Source organism: Argentina anserina, unplaced genomic scaffold (genome assembly GCF_933775445.1).
Source record: "Argentina anserina unplaced genomic scaffold, drPotAnse1.1, whole genome shotgun sequence".
In the NCBI taxonomy this organism is placed as follows: domain Eukaryota; kingdom Viridiplantae; phylum Streptophyta; class Magnoliopsida; order Rosales; family Rosaceae; genus Argentina; species Argentina anserina.
In genome coordinates, this window is record NW_026089493.1 from 138,528 (window position 1) to 151,579 (window position 13,052).

The window sequence follows — 13,052 nt, forward strand, 5'->3', positions numbered from 1 at the left end:
TTGAGTATATTTCTGTAAGGCTTCTGATGCGAGTTTCTATTGCATTAGAGAGTTTTGCAAGTGTGGGAGTGTGTTTCTTTCAAACTGAGTATCTTTACATCGTTTGCGTATCTTTACTATTCCAATTGTGTATCTTTACATCGTTTGCGTATCTTTACTATTCCAATTGTGTATCTTTTCATTTCTCGTTTAACTATCTTTCTGTAAGGCTTCTGATGCGAGTTTCTATTGTATTTGAGAGTTTTGCAAGTGTGGGAGTGTGTTTCTTTCAAACTGAGTATCTTTACATCGTTTGCGTATCTTTACTATTCCAATTGTGTATCTTTACATCGTTTGCGTATCTTTACTATTCCAATTGTGTATCTTTACATCGTTTGCGTATCTTTACTATTCCAATTGAGTATCTTTTCATTTCTCGTTTGAGTATCTTTCTGTAAGGCTTTCTGATGCGAGTTTCTATTGAATTTGAGAGTTTTGCAAGTGTGGGAGTGTGTTTCTTTCAAACTGAGTATCTTTACATCGTTTGCGTATCTTTACTATTCCAATTGTGTATCATTACATCGTTTGCGTATCTTTACAATTCCAATTGAGTATCTTTTCATTTCTCGTTTGAGTATCTTTCTGTAAGGTTTTTTGATGCGAGTTTCAATTGAATTTGAGAGTTTTGCAAGTGTGGGAGTGTGTTTCTTTCAAACTGAGTATCTTTTCATCGTTTGCGTATCTTTACTATTCCAATTGTGTATCTTTACATCGTTTGCGTATCTTTACTATTCCAATTGTGTATCTTTTCATTTCTCGTTTGAGTATCTTTCTGTAAGGCTTTCTGATGCGAGTTTCTATTGAATTTGAGAGTTTTGCAAGTGTGGGAGTGTGTTTCCTTCAAACTGAGTATCTTTACATCGTTTGCGTATCTTTACTATTCCAATTGTGTATCTTTACATCGTTTGCGTATCTTTACAATTCCAATTGAGTATCTTTTCATTTCTCGTTTGAGTATCTTTCTGTAAGGCTTTCTGATGCCAGTTTCTATTGAATTTGAGAGTTTTGCAAGTGTGGGAGTGTTTCTTTCAAACTGAGTATCTTTACATCGTTTGCGTATGTTTACTATTCCAATTGTGTATCTTTACATCGTTTGCGTATCTTTACTATTCCAATTGTGTATCTTTACATCGTTTGCGTATGTTTACTATTCCAATTGTGTATCTTTTCATTTCTCGTTTGAGTATCTTTCTGTAAGGCTTTCTGATGCGAGTTTCTATTGAATTTGAGAGTTTTGCAAGTGTGGGAGTGTGTTTCTTTCAAACTAAGTATCTTTACATCATTTGCGTATCTTTAGTATTCCAATTGTGTATGTTTACATCGTTTGCGTATCTTTACTATTCCAATTGTGTATCTTTACATCGTTTGCGTATCTTTTCAATTCCAATTGTGTATCTTTTCATTTCTCGTTTGAGTATCTTTCGGTAAGGCTTCTGATGCGAGTTTCTATTGAATTTGAGAGTTTTGCAAGTGTGGGAGTGTGTTTCCTTCAAACTGAGTATCTTTACATCGTTTGCGTATCTTTACTATTCCAAATGTGTATCTTTTCATTTCTCATTTGAGTATCTTTCTGTAAGGCTTTCTGATGCGAGTTTCTATTGTATTTGAGAGTTTTGCAAGTGTGGGAGTGTGTTTCTTTCAAACTGAGTATCTTTACATCGTTTGCGTATGTTTACTATTCCAATTGTGTATCTTTACATCGTTTGCGTATCTTTACTATTCCAATTGTGTATCTTTTCATTTCTCGTTTGAGTATCTTTCTGTAAGGCTTTCTGATGCGAGTTTCTATTGAATTTGAGAGTTTTGCAAGTGTGGGAGTGTGTTTCTTTCAAACTGAGTATCTTTACATCGTTTGCGTATCTTTACTATTCTAATTGTGTATCTTTACATCGTTTGCGTATCTTTACTATTCCAATTGTGTATCTATTCATTTCTCGTTTCAGTATCTTTCTGTAAGGCTTCTGATGCGAGTTTCTATTGAATTTGAGAGTTTTGCAAGTGTGGGAGTGTGTTTCTTTCAAACTGAGTATCTTTACATCGTTTGGGTGTCTTTACTTTTCCAATTGTGTATCTTTACATCGTTTACGTATCTTTACAATTCCAATTGATTATCTTTTCATTTCTCGTTTGAGTATCTTTCTGTAAGGCTTTCTGATGCCAGTTTCTATTGAATTTGAGAGTTTTGCAAGTGTGGGAGTGTGTTTCTTTCAAACTGAGTATCTTTACATCGTTTGCGTATGTTTACTATTCCAATTGTGTATCTTTACATCGTTTGCGTATCTTTACTATTCCAATTGTGTATCTTTACATCGTTTGCGTATCTTTACTATTCCAATTCAGTATCTTTTCATTTCTCGTTTGAGTATCTTTCTGTAAGGCTTTCTGATGCGAGTTTCTATTGAATTTGAGAGTTTTGCAAGTGTGGGAGTGTGTTTCTTTCAAACTGAGTATCTTTACATCGTTTGCGTATGTTTACTATTCCAATTGTGTATCTTTACATCGTTTGCGTATCTTTACTATTCCAATTGTGTATCTTTTCATTTCTCGTTTCAGTATCTTTCTGTAAGGCTTCTGATGCGAGTTTCTATTGTATTTGAGAGTTTTGCAAGTGTGGGGGTGTGTTTCTTTCAAACTGAGTATCTTTACATCGTTTGCGTATCTTTACTATACCAATTGTGTATCTTTTAATTTCTCGTTTGAGTATATTTCTGTAAGACTTCTGATGCGAGTTTCTATTGTATTTGAGAGTTTTGCAAGTGTGGGAGTGTGTTTCTTTCAAACTGAGTATCTTTACATCGTTTGCGTATCTTTACTATTCCAATTGTGTATCTTTTCATTTCTCGTTTGAGTATCTTTCTGTAAGGCTTTCTGATGCGAGTTTCTATTGAATTTGAGAGTTTTGCAAGTGTGGGAGTGTGTTTCTTTCAAACTGAGTATCTTTACATCGTTTGCGTATCTTTACTTTTCCAATTGTATATCTTTACATCGTTTGCGTATCTTTACAATTCCAATTGAGTATCTTTTAATTTCTCGTTTGAGTATCTTTCTGGAAGGCTTTCTGATGCCAGTTTCTATTGAATTTGAGAGTTTTGCAAGTGTGGGAGTGTGTTTCTTTCAAAATGAATATCTTTACATCGTTTGCGTATGTTTACTATTTCAATTGTGTATCTTTACATCGTTTGCGTATCTTTACTATTCCAATTGTGTATCTTTTCATTTCTCGTTTGAGTATCTTTCTGTAAGGCTTCTGATGCGAGTTTCTATTGAGTTTGAGAGTTTTGCAAGTGTGGGAGTGTGTTTCCTTCAAACTGAGTATCTTTACATCGTTTGCGTATCTTTACTATTCCAAATGTGTATCTTTTCATTTCTCGTTTGAGTATTTTTCTATAAGGCTTCTGATGCGAGTTTCTATTGAGTTTGAGAGTTTTGCAAGTGTGGGAGTGTGTTTCCTTCAAACTGAGTATCTTTACATCGTTTGCGTATCTTTACTATTCCAAATGTGTATCTTTTCATTTCTCGTTTGCGTATCTTTCTGTAAGGCTTTCTGATGCGAGTTTCTATTGAATTTGAGAGTTTTGCAAGTGTGGGAGTGTGTTTCTTTCAAACTGAGTATCTTTACATCGTTTGCGTATGTTTACTATTCCAATTGTGTATCATTACATCGTTTGCGTATCTTTACTATTCCAATTGTGTATCTTTTCATTTCTCGTTTGAGTATCTTTCTGTAAGGCTTTCTGATGCGAGTTTCTATTGAATTTGAGAGTTTTGCAAGTGTGGGAGTGTGTTTCTTTCAAACTGAGTATCTTTACATCGTTTGCGTATCTTTACTATTCTAATTGTGTATCTTTTCATTTCTCGTTTGAGTATATTTCTGTAAGGCTTCTAATGCGAGTTTCTATTGCATTAGAGAGTTTTGCAAGTGTGGGAGTGTGTTTCTTTCAAACTGAGTATCTTTACATCGTTTGCGTATCTTTACTATTCCAATTGTGTATCTTTACATCGTTTGCGTATCTTTACTATTCCAATTGTGTATCTTTTCATTTCTCGTTTAACTATCTTTCTGTAAGGCTTCTGATGCGAGTTTCTATTGTATTTGAGAGTTTTGCAAGTGTGGGAGTGTGTTTCTTTCAAACTGAGTATCTTTACATCGTTTGCGTATCTTTACTATTCCAATTGTGTATCTTTACATCGTTTGCGTATCTTTACTATTCCAATTGTGTATCTTTACATCGTTTGCGTATCTTTACTATTCCAATTGAGTATCTTTTCATTTCTCGTTTGAGTATCTTTCTGTAAGGCTTTCTGATGCGAGTTTCTATTGAATTTGAGAGTTTTGCAAGTGTGGGAGTGTGTTTCTTTCAAACTGAGTATCTTTACATCGTTTGCGTATCTTTACTATTCCAATTGTGTATCATTACATCGTTTGCGTATCTTTACAATTCAAATTGAGTATCTTTTCATTTCTCGTTTGAGTATCTTTCTGTAAGGTTTTTTGATGCGAGTTTCAATTGAATTTGAGAGTTTTGCAAGTGTGGGAGTGTGTTTCTTTCAAACTGAGTATCTTTACATCGTTTGCGTATCTTTACTATTCCAATTGTGTATCTTTACATCGTTTGCGTATCTTTACTATTCCAATTGTGTATCTTTTCATTTCTCGTTTGAGTATCTTTCTGTAAGGCTTTCTGATGCGAGTTTCTATTGAATTTGAGAGTTTTGCAAGTGTGGGAGTGTGTTTCCTTCAAACTGAGTATCTTTACATCGTTTGCGTATCTTTACTATTCCAATTGTGTATCTTTACATCGTTTGCGTATCTTTACAATTCCAATTGAGTATCTTTTCATTTCTCGTTTGAGTATCTTTCTGTAAGGCTTTCTGATGCCAGTTTCTATTGAATTTGAGAGTTTTGCAAGTGTGGGAGTGTTTCTTTCAAACTGAGTATCTTTACATCGTTTGCGTATGTTTACTATTCCAATTGTGTATCTTTACATCGTTTGCGTATCTTTACTATTCCAATTGTGTATCTTTACATCGTTTGCGTATCTTTACTATTCCAATTGTGTATCTTTTCATTTCTCGTTTGAGTATCTTTCTGTAAGGCTTTCTGATGCGAGTTTCTATTGAATTTGAGAGTTTTCCAAGTGTGGAAGTGTGTTTCTTTCAAACTGAGTATCTTTACATCGTTTGCGTATCTTTACTATTCCAATTGTGTATCTTTTCATTTCTCGTTTGAGTATCTTTCTGTAAGGCTTTCTGATGCGAGTTTCTATTGAATTTGAGAGTTTTGCAAGTGTGGGAGTGTGTTTCTTTCAAACTGAGTATCTTTACATCGTTTGCGTATCTTTACTTTTCCAATTGTATATCTTTACATCGTTTGCGTATCTTTACAATTCCAATTGAGTATCTTTTAATTTCTCGTTTGAGTATCTTTCTGGAAGGCTTTATGATGCCAGTTTCTATTGAATTTGAGAGTTTTGCAAGTGTGGGAGTGTGTTTCTTTCAAAATGAATATCTTTACATCGTTTGCGTATGTTTACTATTTCAATTGTGTATCTTTACATCGTTTGCGTATCTTTACTATTCCAATTGTGTATCTTTTCATTTCTCGTTTGAGTATCTTTCTGTAAGGTTTCTGATGCGAGTTTCTATTGAGTTTGAGAGTTTTGCAAGTGTGGGAGTGTGTTTCCTTCAAACTGAGTATCTTTACATCGTTTGCGTATCTTTACTATTCCAAATGTGTATCTTTTCATTTCTCGTTTGAGTATTTTTCTATAAGGCTTCTGATGCGAGTTTCTATTGAGTTTGAGAGTTTTGCAAGTGTGGGAGTGTGTTTCCTTCAAACTGAGTATCTTTACATCGTTTGCGTATCTTTACTATTCCAAATGTGTATCTTTTCATTTCTCGTTTGCGTATCTTTCTGTAAGGCTTTCTGATGCGAGTTTCTATTGAATTTGAGAGTTTTGCAAGTGTGGGAGTGTGTTTCTTTCAAACTGAGTATCTTTACATCGTTTGCGTATGTTTACTATTCCAATTGTGTATCATTACATCGTTTGCGTATCTTTACTATTCCAATTGTGTATCTTTTCATTTCTCGTTTGAGTATCTTTCTGTAAGGCTTTCTGATGCGAGTTTCTATTGAATTTGAGAGTTTTGCAAGTGTGGGAGTGTGTTTCTTTCAAACTGAGTATCTTTACATCGTTTGCGTATCTTTACTATTCTAATTGTGTATCTTTTCATTTCTCGTTTGAGTATATTTCTGTAAGGCTTCTGATGCGAGTTTCTATTGCATTAGAGAGTTTTGCAAGTGTGGGAGTGTGTTTCTTTCAAACTGAGTATCTTTACATCGTTTGCGTATCTTTACTATTCCAATTGTGTATCTTTACATCGTTTGCGTATCTTTACTATTCCAATTGTGTATCTTTTCATTTCTCGTTTAACTATCTTTCTGTAAGGCTTCTGATGCGAGTTTCTATTGTATTTGAGAGTTTTGCAAGTGTGGGAGTGTGTTTCTTTCAAACTGAGTATCTTTACATCGTTTGCGTATCTTTACTATTCCAATTGTGTATCTTTACATCGTTTGCGTATCTTTACTATTCCAATTGTGTATCTTTACATCGTTTGCGTATCTTTACTATTCCAATTGAGTATCTTTTCATTTCTCGTTTGAGTATCTTTCTGTAAGGCTTTCTGATGCGAGTTTCTATTGAATTTGAGAGTTTTGCAAGTGTGGGAGTGTGTTTCTTTCAAACTGAGTATCTTTACATCGTTTGCGTATCTTTACTATTCCAATTGTGTATCATTACATCGTTTGCGTATCTTTACAATTCCAATTGAGTATCTTTTCATTTCTCGTTTGAGTATCTTTCTGTAAGGTTTTTTGATGCGAGTTTCAATTGAATTTGAGAGTTTTGCAAGTGTGGGAGTTTGTTTCTTTCAAACTGAGTATCTTTACATCGTTTGCGTATCTTTACTATTCCAATTGTGTATCTTTACATCGTTTGCGTATCTTTACTATTCCAATTGTGTATCTTTTCATTTCTCGTTTGAGTATCTTTCTGTAAGGCTTTCTGATGCGAGTTTCTATTGAATTTGAGAGTTTTGCAAGTGTGGGAGTGTGTTTCCTTCAAACTGAGTATCTTTACATCGTTTGCGTATCTTTACTATTCCAATTGTGTATCTTTACATCGTTTGCGTATCTTTACAATTCCAATTGAGTATCTTTTCATTTCTCGTTTGAGTATCTTTCTGTAAGGCTTTCTGATGCCAGTTTCTATTTAATTTGAGAGTTTTGCAAGTGTGGGAGTGTTTCTTTCAAACTGAGTATCTTTACATCGTTTGCGTATGTTTACTATTCCAATTGTGTATCTTTACATCGTTTGCGTATCTTTACTATTCCAATTGTGTATCTTTACATCGTTTGCGTATCTTTACTATTCCAATTGTGTATCTTTTCATTTCTCGTTTGAGTATCTTTCTGTAAGGCTTTCTGATGCGAGTTTCTATTGAATTTGAGAGTTTTGCAAGTGTGGGAGTGTGTTTCTTTCAAACTGAGTATCTTTACATCGTTTGCGTATCTTTACTATTCCAATTATGTATCTTTACATCGTTTCCGTATCTTTACTATTCTAATTGTGTATCTTTACATCGTTTGCGTATCTTTACTATTCCAATTGTGTATCTTTACATCCTTTGCGTATCTTTACTATTCCAATTGTGTATCTTTTCATTTCTCGTTTGAGTATCTTTCTGTATGGCTTCTGATGCGAGTTTCTATTGTATTTGAGAGTTTTGCAAGTGTGGGAGTGTGTTTCTTTCAAACAGAGTATCTTTACATCGTTTGCGTATCTTTACTATTCCAATTGTGTATCTTTACATCGTTTCCGTATATTTACTATTCCAATTGTGTATCTTTACATCGTTTGCGTATCTTTATTATTCCAATTGAGTATCTTTTCATTTCGCGTTTGAGTATCTTTCTGTAAGGCTTTCTGATGCGAGTTTCTATTGTATTTGAGAGTTTTGCAAGTGTGGGAGTGTGTTTCTTTCAAACTGAGTATCTTTACATCGTTTGCGTCTCTTTACTATTCCAATTATGTATCTTTACATCGTTTCCGTATCTTTACTATTCCAATTGTGTATCTTTACATCGTTTGCGTATCTTTACTATTCTAATTGAGTATCTTTTCATTTCGCGTTTGAGTATCTTTCTGTAAGGCTTTCTGATGCGAGTTTCTATTGTATTTGAGAGTTTTGCAAGTGTGGGAGTGTTTCTTTCAAACTGAGTATCTTTACATCGTTTGCGTATGTTTACTATTCCAATTGTGTATCTTTACATCGTTTGCGTATCTTTACTATTCCAATTGTGTATCTTTTCATTTCTCGTTTGAGTATCTTTCTGTAAGGCTTCTGATGCGAGTTTCTATTGTATTTGAAAGTTTTGCAAGTGTGGGAGTGTGTTTCTTTCAAACTGAGTATCTTTACATCGTTTGCGTATCTTTACTATTCCAATTGTGTATCTTTTCATTTCTCGTTTGAGTATCTTTCTGTAAGGCTTCTGATGCGAGTTTCTATTGCATTAGAGAGTTTTGCAAGTGTGGGAGTGTGTTTCTTTCAAACTGAGTATCTTTACATCGTTTGCGTATCTTTACTATTCCAATTGTGTATCTTTACATCATTTCCGTATCTTTACTATTCCAATTGTGTATCTTTACATCGTTTGCGTATCTTTACTATTCCAATTGTGTATCTTTACATCGTTTGCGTATCTTTACTATTCCAATTGTGTATCTTTTCATTTCTCGTTTGAGTATCTTTTCATTTCTCGTTTGAGTATCTTTCTGTAAGGCTTTCTGATGCGAGTTTCTATTGAATTTGAGAGTTTTGCATGTGTGGGAGTGTGTTTCTTTCAAACTGAGTATCTTTACATCGTTTGCGTATCTTTACTATTCCAATTGTGTATCTTTACATCGTTTGCGTATCTTTACTATTCTAATTGTGTATCTTTTCATTTCTCGTTTGAGTATCCTTCTGTAAGGCTTTCTGATGCGACTTTCTATTGAATTTGAGAGTTTTGCAAGTGTGGGAGTGTGTTTCCTTCAAACTGAGTATCTTTACATCGTTTGCGTATCTTTACTATTCCAATTGTGTATCTTTACATCGTTTGCGTATCTTTACTATTCCAATTGTGTATCTTTTCATTTCTCGTTTAAGTATCTTTCTGTAAGGCTTCTGATGCGAGTTTCTATTGTATTTGAGAGTTTTGCAAGTGTGGGAGTGTGTTTCTTTCAAACTGAGTATCTTTACATCGTTTGCGTATCTTTACTATTCCAAACTGAGTATCTTTACATCGTTTGCGTATCTTTACTATTCCAAACTGAGTATCTTTACATCGTTTGCGTATCTTTACTATTCCAATTGTGTATCTTTACATCGTTTGCGTATCTTTACTATTCCAATTGTGTATCTTTTCATTTCTCGTTTAACTATCTTTCTGTAAGGCTTCTGATGCGAGTTTCTATTGTATTTGAGAGTTTTGCAAGTGTGGGAGTGTGTTTCTTTCAAACTGAGTATCTTTACATCGTTTGCGTATCTTTACTATTCCAATTGTGTATCTTTACATCGTTTGCGTATCTTTACTATTCCAATTGTGTATCTTTACATCGTTTGCGTATCTTTACTATTCCAATTGAGTATCTTTTCATTTCTCGTTTGAGTATCTTTCTGTAAGGCTTTCTGATGCGAGTTTCTATTGAATTTGAGAGTTTTGCAAGTGTGGGAGTGTGTTTCTTTCAAACTGAGTATCTTTACATCGTTTGCGTATCTTTACTATTCCAATTGTGTATCATTACATCGTTTGCGTATCTTTACAATTCCAATTGAGTATCTTTTCATTTCTCGTTTGAGTATCTTTCTGTAAGGTTTTTTGATGCGAGTTTCAATTGAATTTGAGAGTTTTGCAAGTGTGGGAGTGTGTTTCTTTCAAACTGAGTATCTTTACATCGTTTGCGTATCTTTACTATTCCAATTGTGTATCTTTACATCGTTTGCGTATCTTTACTATTCCAATTGTGTATCTTTTCATTTCTCGTTTGAGTATCTTTCTGTAAGGCTTTCTGATGCGAGTTTCTATTGAATTTGAGAGTTTTGCAAGTGTGGGAGTGTGTTTCCTTCAAACTGAGTATCTTTACATCGTTTGCGTATCTTTACTATTCCAATTGTGTATCTTTACATCGTTTGCGTATCTTTACAATTCCAATTGAGTATCTTTTCATTTCTCGTTTGAGTATCTTTCTGTAAGGCTTTCTGATGCCAGTTTCTATTGAATTTGAGAGTTTTGCAAGTGTGGGAGTGTTTCTTTCAAACTGAGTATCTTTACATCGTTTGCGTATGTTTACTATTCCAATTGTGTATCATTACATCGTTTGCGTATCTTTACAATTCCAATTGAGTATCTTTTCATTTCTCGTTTGAGTATCTTTCTGTAAGGTTTTTTGATGCGAGTTTCAATTGAATTTGAGAGTTTTGCAAGTGTGGGAGTGTGTTTCTTTCAAACTGAGTATCTTTACATCGTTTGCGTATCTTTACTATTCCAATTGTGTATCATTACATCGTTTGCGTATCTTTACAATTCCAATTGAGTATCTTTTCATTTCTCGTTTGAGTATCTTTCTGTAAGGTTTTTTGATGCGAGTTTCAATTGAATTTGAGAGTTTTGCAAGTGTGGGAGTGTGTTTCTTTCAAACTGAGTATCTTTACATCGTTTGCGTATCTTTACTATTCCAATTGTGTATCTTTACATCGTTTGCGTATCTTTACTATTCCAATTGTGTATCTTTTCATTTCTCGTTTGAGTATCTTTCTGTAAGGCTTTCTGATGCGAGTTTCTATTGAATTTGAGAGTTTTGCAAGTGTGGGAGTGTGTTTCCTTCAAACTGAGTATCTTTACATCGTTTGCGTATCTTTACTATTCCAATTGTGTATCTTTACATCGTTTGCGTATCTTTACAATTCCAATTGAGTATCTTTTCATTTCTCGTTTGAGTATCTTTCTGTAAGGCTTTCTGATGCCAGTTTCTATTGAATTTGAGAGTTTTGCAAGTGTGGGAGTGTTTCTTTCAAACTGAGTATCTTTACATCGTTTGCGTATGTTTACTATTCCAATTGTGTATCTTTACATCGTTTGCGTATCTTTACTATTCCAATTGTGTATCTTTTCATTTCTCGTTTGAGTATCTTTCTGTAAGGCTTCTGATGCGAGTTTCTATTGTATTTGAAAGTTTTGCAAGTGTGGGAGTGTGTTTCTTTCAAACTGAGTATCTTTACATCGTTTGCGTATCTTTACTATTCCAATTGTGTATCTTTTCATTTCTCGTTTGAGTATATTTCTGTAAGGCTTCTCATGCGAGTTTCTATTGCATTAGAGAGTTTTGCAAGTGTGGGAGTGTGTTTCTTTCAAACTGAGTATCTTTACATCGTTTGCGTATCTTTACTATTCCAATTGTGTATCTTTACATCGTTTGCGTATCTTTACTATTCCAATTGTGTATCTTTTCATTTCTCGTTTGAGTATCTTTCTGTAAGGCTTTCTGATGCGAGTTTCTATTGAATTTGAGAGTTTTGCAAGTGTGGGAGTGTGTTTCCTTCAAACTGAGTATCTTTACATCGTTTGCGTATCTTTACTATTCCAATTGTGTATCTTTACATCGTTTGCGTATCTTTACTATTCCAATTGTGTATCTTTTCATTTCTCGTTTGAGTATCTTTCTGTAAGGCTTTCTGATGCGAGTTTCTATTGAATTTGAGAGTTTTGCAAGTGTGGGAGTGTGTTTCCTTCAAACTGAGTATCTTTACATCGTTTGCGTATCTTTACTATTCCAATTGTGTATCTTTACATCGTTTGCGTATCTTTACAATTCCAATTGAGTATCTTTTCATTTCTCGTTTGAGTATCTTTCTGTAAGGCTTTCTGATGCCAGTTTCTATTGAATTTGAGAGTTTTGCAAGTGTGGGAGTGTTTCTTTCAAACTGAGTATCTTTACATCGTTTGCGTATGTTTACTATTCCAATTGTGTATCTTTACATCGTTTGCGTATCTTTACTATTCCAATTGTGTATCTTTTCATTTCTCGTTTGAGTATCTTTCTGTAAGGCTTCTGATGCGAGTTTCTATTGTATTTGAAAGTTTTGCAAGTGTGGGAGTGTGTTTCTTTCAAACTGAGTATCTTTACATCGTTTGCGTATCTTTACTATTCCAATTGTGTATCTTTTCATTTCTCGTTTGAGTATATTTCTGTAAGGCTTCTGATGCGAGTTTCTATTGCATTAGAGAGTTTTGCAAGTGTGGGAGTGTGTTTCTTTCAAACTGAGTATCTTTACATCGTTTGCGTATCTTTACTATTCCAATTGTGTATCTTTACATCGTTTGCGTATCTTTACTATTCCAATTGTGTATCTTTTCATTTCTCGTTTGAGTATCTTTCTGTAAGGCTTTCTGATGCGAGTTTCTATTGAATTTGAGAGTTTTGCAAGTGTGGGAGTGTGTTTCCTTCAAACTGAGTATCTTTACATCGTTTGCGTATCTTTACTATTCCAATTGTGTATCTTTACATCGTTTGCGTATCTTTACAATTCCAATTGAGTATCTTTTCATTTCTCGTTTGAGTATCTTTCTGTAAGGCTTTCTGATGCCAGTTTCTATTGAATTTGAGAGTTTTGCAAGTGTGGGAGTGTTTCTTTCAAACTGAGTATCTTTACATCGTTTGCGTATGTTTACTATTCCAATTGTGTATCTTTACATCGTTTGCGTATCTTTACTATTCCAATTGTGTATCTTTACATCGTTTGCGTATCTTTACTATTCCAATTGTGTATCTTTTCATTTCTCGTTTGAGTATCTTTCTGTAAGGCTTTCTGATGCGAGTTTCTATTGAATTTGAGAGTTTTGCAAGTGTGGGAGTGTGTTTCTTTCAAACTGAGTATCTTTACATCGTTTGCGTATCCTTACTATTCCAATTATG